This window comes from Poecilia reticulata, linkage group LG17 (assembly GCF_000633615.1).
Source record: "Poecilia reticulata strain Guanapo linkage group LG17, Guppy_female_1.0+MT, whole genome shotgun sequence".
NCBI classification, from domain to species: domain Eukaryota; kingdom Metazoa; phylum Chordata; class Actinopteri; order Cyprinodontiformes; family Poeciliidae; genus Poecilia; species Poecilia reticulata.
Window position 1 is genome coordinate 17,829,568 of NC_024347.1, and position 8,036 is coordinate 17,837,603.

Consider the following 8,036-nt stretch of genomic DNA (forward strand, 5'->3'; position numbering starts at 1 on the left):
TCTATTAATCTGCACAAGTTACCTGGAATGAGAAACAAACACAATTTTGGATTACTCCAGTGCAAATGAGGTATTGCAACAAAAACGTCCCAAGTTCTACTCCAGGCTTTCCTGTTTGGAATTTGAAAGTTCTCCAGCTGCATGCAKGAATTCTTTACAAGTGCTCTGGCATCCTCCATCTGTCCAAAAACACGCATATTGGGATAACTGGCCGCTCTAATTTTCCATTAGTATTAAGCACACATAGGAAGTGGATGGAATCCGATTTAAAGTTGTTGTTTAACCAGAATTATTTGGGCTTTAATAMCGGTATAAACTTTTGAAGTTTTAATTATTTGACTGACGAATTAGGCTTTAGATGGGAGTCATATTTTGTGTTGTGTATCAATATGTGATAAGTAACAGTTTACCAATACAATCAAACTTGTTACCATATTTAACTTTGCCTCAAAATCCACATCATACATAATTGCCCTGTAAAATAACTCATATTGTTTATTTTTTCATTGTAAGCTGTTATGAGTGMATGTTTTTGTTTGCTTGTTTTACCAAAAGAAAGTAGAAGGRGTTTCTAGATTTCCAGGGATCTACACCAAGCATATAACACTGGGTGTAGATCCAGTGATGCCTCAYAAGCCTGGATCCAGACCATTTACTATGTGCTGTCAGAACCCTTAAGTTGTATTTTGACAACATTYGGCCTTGTAAAACAGAAGTCCCATTATATCCTCTTTAACCTAAAAGCTAGCAGTAATTGTAGAACATTTGAACATAATCATGCTGTAGACCAACATTTACGTTACACATGTTCGCTGTGCTATTTATATGTTTGATAGTGTAAATCGAGTTGGGAGTGCCAAGTGCAGACATGGCAGAAACTTCTTCTGTAATCTTCTGTACATATAAATCTGCAAGCAGTTCTTATGTGCACAATGTGGAAACCATCTTAGAAATCTGAGCACGCAACCARGGCTCTGAAGGGAGCACATTCATCCATACGATCATATGGGATTAATTTGTTTCCCTCTAAATTACTTTAGCTTTATCTACACAGCTTCCTTTAATCTGATGTGTTTTCCACTGAAGTTACGCAGTTTCACTTTACACTGGAACAAAAATTAAAATGGCTCCAAGATGTTTGACAGTTGTAAACTCACATGGTACTGAAGTCTCTGTTGGACCTTTCTTTGACAAGATGTTTTCAATACCTAAAATTTTTTTTACAAAATTTGGATGTTTACTTAAAACTGAATGAGAAACTATATTTAACTATATTTTGCCATCTTTATTGTTAGACCTGAGGCTCCTATAAAGAGACTAGAATTCCCTTTTATTGTATGCTATCATACTTTACTGCTTTTTTTTGTAATTTGTGTGAATTAGTCATGTTCCTCTTCTACACTGAAACTTTGCAAGATTAAATATAYCATATTCTTCAAAGTAGGCTTCGTGTATATTTACATTATAAAACCGCTGAGGTTTTTYGTTTCCATTACTGAAGGGGGTGTTTAAGCCCACATACACAGGCACAGGGCAACTGTTTGATGGTTACCAAATGTATTTACATCAGTGTGGTCAACAGTCTCAGACAAACTTATGTATAGACTAAATGTTTTAGTGATGGGTGCTGAATTATTTCTATGTAGAAAATGGCACATTCATTCACTCTGATGGGATATTTGGACATTTATTTTTGTGTTGGTTTAAAGTTTTTATTGTTATCTACACACTGTTGGGTAAAACTCACAATCTGTTTTTTTAGCATTAAACATTTTAGCATGAAAAAATATATAGAATTTTTATTTTGTTTTCCGAGATGATTTCACTTCTCTTTTTCATCTTACCCCATATTTAATCAAGGCCAAAACTTCTTTAAAACTCAGTTTGTCCTTATTGGCTGCAACTGATGAATTGATCCACTCTATTCTTGATGGCGTTGCTGTAGTATTGGTGGTGTTTCCAATTTCTGGTATGATAACAGTAGCAGCAGTATAGTATTTTGTTTTGGTATATCATTGTAGCAAGCTGTATTTTCGAAGTAAATTATTTGCTATTTAGCAGTTTTGTCTGTTGCACTAACGGCATGGAAATGTCACTGAAAAGTTCAGACACTTTCATCAGATGAGGTCTAACTTGTGGTTTTAGCAGGTGCCTCTACCCAAATGAAACTGTATTGTTCCTGTGATCAATTAATTTTTTTCAGTTCTGAAAAGATGAGTCAAAATAAGTGCGGCATTCAAATATACAGAAAAAATTCGGCAACCAATTATCAATTTTTTTTTCCTAAGTCTGTATATTCATTTGTGAAAATTTTATGCATATTTTGCATTAAAATGCCCAGGAAAAGCTGCTAGATCTTGTAATTTTTATGACTGTTAAATTTTAAAACTTTGCTCCAATTTATTATCATTTTTGACCAAAGTTTTTATGAGTCATTATGGAGGATCTAAAGAGCCACACGTGGCTTCAGAACTGCATTTTGTAGGTATGGGTAATCAGAGAACATTTCTTAAGCCATTCTCATAATATTTAAAAGTTGAAAGTGCAGTCTTGTTCATCTTCTCACTTTTAAKGTGTATAAGTTGATGTATGTAAATATTTCATATTTGGAAATAGTCCCTTTCAAAAACAGTCTGAGGCATGACTTGGACCATATGTCAAATCCACGATTTCAGAAAGGCATGAGGCAAGGAAGTCCCTTAAGTCGACTTGGAGCTCCTGTCTGTGACCTGTCAAGTGATGTGGTGACAGCCCCAGAATGACTGACTACCAGACATTGCTTCTTAAGGGCTTAAAGTAGAGGTGATAGACCAATAAACACCAGTATTACCACTGAGTGACTTCTTAACATAGTAATAAACGAAACAAAAAAACAACAAAAAAAAACAATGAATTGGGCCTGACACCGCACCACACAGTTAACAAATATAAAACAGCTAAGATTTTCAAATGAAATAATATCCATATAACAAACACGTTCTGTCTGCTGTGAATTGGCACAATGAGGCCATTCATGAGGGGGGGAACTATAAAAACATTAATTCCTGACATCTATTATAATGATTAATGATGTGTAATGTATAGAAACTGTAGTGGAATGCAAGGTAACCATTACCTCAATTAAATACATTTTTGGCATGTTATGGTTTGGCAAAAATACATTGGAGTAATARTCACTTTATTGTAGTGTGTAGTACAAGGATCTCTCACATGGTGGTTTTTACAAGACACTCAAAATTATTGGGRGGAGGTGTGCAAATTGTCTTGACAATGAGACATCAACAAGCAGTAACCAGGAGTTAGTAAAATATTTCCTGTATCTTGCAATCAAACTTAAAAACAAGCTGTTGTTGATCTTAATAATGAAAAATCTAAGGAAGTAAGTAATGTTTTTCTCTTGGTTTTGTTAAAAATAACCCATTAAAAAGGCACACTACGTACTAAATGTGATTAATAAGACTTCCCTCACTTCTTTGTGTTCAGCTGTGAAGGTAAAGAACTGTAAACAAGAAAACTCATATCTAAACATGGCATTTGAACATCTGGGTACATGAATTTTATTGCAAGAAATATAAACTCATTTCCCACTAAAGGCCASAGAAATGTATCTTCCATCTAGCTGAATGGAAGATAAATTTGATTCTGATAAAACRCCCCCTGCCCCCTCCAAAAAATGTGACATTCAAAACATGTTTATAATGCACAACAACAAAAATTTTGATTGAAACAAAAGCAATAGAAAAATGCCGAATGAACATGCAGATCAAACGACATGTGGGAGGGGAGGAACACCTGACAACATGCAAACAGCCATTCTCAAACATGGAAATACTTGAAGGATAATTACTGGATGCTTGTTTTTGAGAACATAAGAAATGACAAACTCTGACCCATTACTGACTATGTCAACCAGATTTAAAAAAAAAAAGAAAAACAGCTGGGATTTCCGTGTCAAGATTTGAAACTAGTGCCAACAGAACAGTATGGGAGTACGAGAAATATATTTCACAACTGTCTGTCATGGCAAATTTAACCTGGTAACTTCTTTTTCAGGTTATAAATATGAAGTTCACATTTAATGCTTTGTCATCTCAAAGTGAAGATTTGTTTTTTATATACATGTTTAATATAAACAAAAACACAGTTAAAAAATATTTTAAATAGCCTGAGGTACATTGAAAATTACAGTTATATTCCTTATGTTTTAATGAGCATTCCAAGCAGCAGATAATAAYATAAACCGACAGCTGCAAATAAATCCAATCAACACCTGCTTGTTATACACAAACTAAATCAATTAGGTTAGSCAGGAGGYATTCCGAAACAGTTTTGACCTTTGTGTGCYCTGGCTACATTTTGATGTTAAAAGAAAAGAAACCACTTTTTTTCCGTGAAGAGCATTTCACCCTTAAATGAGGAGTAGAAATGAGTCAAAGTAAATCAAAAGGTGTGTGTGGGCTCTTCTAATAACATCTGAACGTTTGTCTTCTGCCCAGGAGAGGAAGGAAGCTGAGTGCAGACATGCATCACTTTAAAGAAAACATAATATAAGATTCACCCTGCTGAGAAGAGTTCTGTTACAGCTGTGTGGGGTACATTTTCCCAGCATGGGGTGAAACCAACACACGCAATGGGAAACATTCACATTTTTCTCTAGAAATAGACGTGCGTGACATAGCTTCTCATTGTCCCAAGAAGCACTGTAATTGGCATGTCCTACCACACTGCAGGTCTTTGAAAGTGTTAAATGGATTTAAAAGTGTTTCTTCTTCTTCACATTTTCTATCCTTCAAGTTCAATTTTACTAAAATTATTTAAATCAGTTGTACAAATCATTTAGAACAAAATAATATAATTTTTATTATAAAAAATAGTAGTAACTTAATAACTACACTTGAACAGTATATTTAAAAAATTTAAAGTAAATAGGATGTTGAACTAGTGTATAGAAGTGCACTAATGCTGTGCTGTACAGCAGTAAAATGTTACTACTTCAAAAAAAAAGAGAAAAGCAGTAACTGGCCTAATGTTCAATAAAATCACAAACCATATACAATTTTGAGGTTTTTGTTTGTTCAATGTGGAGTATTTATTTGAGAACAAAATGTTTTTAGCTTATGTAAAAAAAATAAATAAATAAAGAACCCAGAACTTTTCTGCAAATTTCAATTACAGTATACTGGTATTTTTCAGGAATGCATTAAGAATCCATGGTAACATGATAACAGAAAATACAGCAATGAACGGCTGGGAATACTAACTCTCCAAGGACCTACTTTACATGACTTCAACAGACAAAGTTCTCCTGTGAATAATTTGTAACTTTAAAGACGCAGATGCATTTTTCTTTATTCTTATGTACAGTTTCATTTATCCCATCATATTTTATATTTAAAATGGGAGAAAAATGTATACCAATGACCAGTTACGTTGTTCACGGATAAAACTTAGGACTTCTGTTTAAATACTCACAACTCCTGTCTCAGCTCGTGATCCATGATCCGTGATCCGTGATCCAGTGTCACTCAAACAATCCCAATGTTCCCTATCCGTTCCCACAAAAATGTCAAAGCTGTTTTATGTGTATTCAGAAACTACTGCCAGCCTTGGTACGTGAGGTTTACGTGGCCCTACATGCTTCCACTTCACATTTAACTTTTATTCTTTAAGGAAAGCCATCCAAAAAAAAAAAAAAAAGAAGCAGGCGCACTCTTCCTCTAAAGGAGTAAGATGTTGATGCCTCTTCAGATGGCACTCAGTGGTGGTCATCTCCACAAAAATACAGTAATGCCAGACACATTTTTGAAGAGAAAACATTTTAAATCAAGTCAAGATATTTAGATTTTTTTTTCACTTGTCAGAACAGCAGTGGATTCACCAAAGTGATCATTATCATATATATTTTTTTGTCCAGGATCCATAGCTGGTGTTCTTTAATCTTCATCTCTAGCACAGTCTGCATGTCTCCGTTACTGCCTTTGAATGTGTATTCATTGTGCTATGTTTCGCATAAGAGATAAATTCTGTCAAAAATAATTATTCCCCAGGGAATGTTTTATCCTGGATCAGATCTGTATTTGTCTTGGCGTCAAACTCACTGCTTTCAATAAGACCTTTATTTCAGTTGCTGCTGAAGAGATTAAGTTGAATTCCTCATGCTTTTTATTTAATTTTTTTGGTTACTGCAATTAGACACACAATAAAATAAGTGGAAAAGGAGAGAGGACCATTGAGAATCTATGCACAAGGAGTGTTTAGGTCAAAAGTCGTTATCTCTAGGATCAAATATAAGTAGTTAATAACCTCTCCGCCTCCTGTGATCTTTCATCCTCCTCATTCAGTGACTGTAGAAGGAGCAGAGACACTCCCAAACTTACCACTCACTGGCCTACAGGCATTTGAGACATGTTAACATTTAAGTAAGAGAGGGAGAGAGAGAGAGTCGCTCAGAGTGTAGAAATCCTCAGAGCTTGAATCAGTAGCTCTGGCCTGTCAACAGGTGGCAGAGGCAGAGATTTGGTGAGTGACCTTCAGACTTTCAAAGAAAAGAGACAAACGGAAGATAAAGGAGGGGGAAATTTAACAAATCATAAAACGGTAAGACAGCAGGATTTAGAATRAGCATTTCCTTTTATTTAAACTGTTCATCTTTGGATACATTTTTTAAATTACTTGCAGTTTGGTGTAAATTTGTGATCACTTAAAAAGGTAAATTTGCAGATTTTGCACATTTCTGATATAGTTATTATACAGAATCTATTTGCAAACTGCTTTGTCTGTGTAAATATTTAATTTATTGGCAGAACTTTTTGAAGACATTTACCTCAACCTTTTACTTAATCCCTTTACCGGTACTTATGTACAACACTGCTCATTTCAAACTGTTTCAATGATTAGTCCACACCTTAGGGAGCAATTTAAATGTAATTTTTAATAGCTTCTCAATATGTTTCTGATTTAGCTTGGTGGGAATGACGGCACTACCTTCCTGTAAATCTTAATCGGTGATTAACATCAATAAACTCCAGTATGTTTTGTAATTTGACCTGCTGCAAAAAGCAATAAAGAAAATATTTTGTGTTTTTAAAATTAGGTTAATTTCCCATCAAGGTGAGTAACTTTCAAATGAGATTACAAGTCTATATTCAAGCCTCCTACTAATTAAATAGCTCCAATATATTGTAGACAATCATGTTTTGTGCGTCAACAAAGCTGCTAGCAATAATTTTCCCATCATGATAAAAACCAAATTTAATACAATAACTTTTGGCTGGCGGGATAGATGTTCTTAACAGGCTGTTGATCTGGTAGATTTACTATTTAATGCTACTGTACTGGCTCAGGCGAAGCAGAGGAGCGCTCTTAAAACCAGCTGCAGATGTGGGCTCTCAGCTGTGCAGAATGATGGAGAGGAGGAGGAAGCTAAGAGAGAACGACGAAMCGAGAGGAAAAACTCACAATCCGGAGGTGATGGCACATAAAAAGTGCCATCATTTATAGGTCTAAACTCTTTTTCTTGGTCTTCACTGACTGAAAGATTAGAAACACCCTTTATTTTTGAAACATAAGAATATCTCCAGTGTCGTCACATTTGTTATGCTTCATACTACATTATTGATTTATTATTGCCGTTCAGTGGTTTTATTGACAGTATTACTGAGGCAATAAAGTCGCCATAGTTAAAAATAAGGTCCTGTTCGAGGTTTTCTTGTGGTCTGTGTGGTAACAGACGGCAGACGGGATCATGAAGATATAAGCTCCACTCACAGACAATAATTGCTCCCAGCTGCATTTGATCAATTTACTTTCCATGTTTTGTCAGCAATTTGCAGATTGGAAAGGAAAGGAAAAGAATGAGCAAGGAAAGGAAGGGCGTAGAAAGGAAAGGAAATGGAAAGAGCAGATAACTCTACACCATTCATGCATATAATGTATAATCACAATTTAAAGATGATTCCTTCATTGTGTACTAATTAAATTATTCCATTATATTTTTGTGTCCGTTTCCTTGACACTTCCGTGTTAAAAAAAAAAAA

The 8,036-nt window shown here is 34.8% G+C and overlaps 1 protein-coding gene across 4 annotated transcripts in view; it reads left to right on the plus strand.

Moving 5' to 3' along the window:
• The window catches only part of tnn (tenascin N), a 56,599-nt gene that overhangs the window by 8,267 nt on the left and 40,296 nt on the right, over positions 1-8,036 (plus strand). Inside the window, exon 1 of one of the 4 annotated variants that reach the window (XM_008434158.2) lies at positions 6,395-6,597. The exons of 2 other annotated variants lie outside the window; for them this stretch is intronic. The gene's annotated coding sequence lies outside the window, so the exon portion shown is untranslated. Of the gene's footprint in view, positions 1-6,394; positions 6,598-8,036 lie in introns of those variants that run through there. One more of the 4 variants, XM_008434161.2, reaches the window with a different exon arrangement.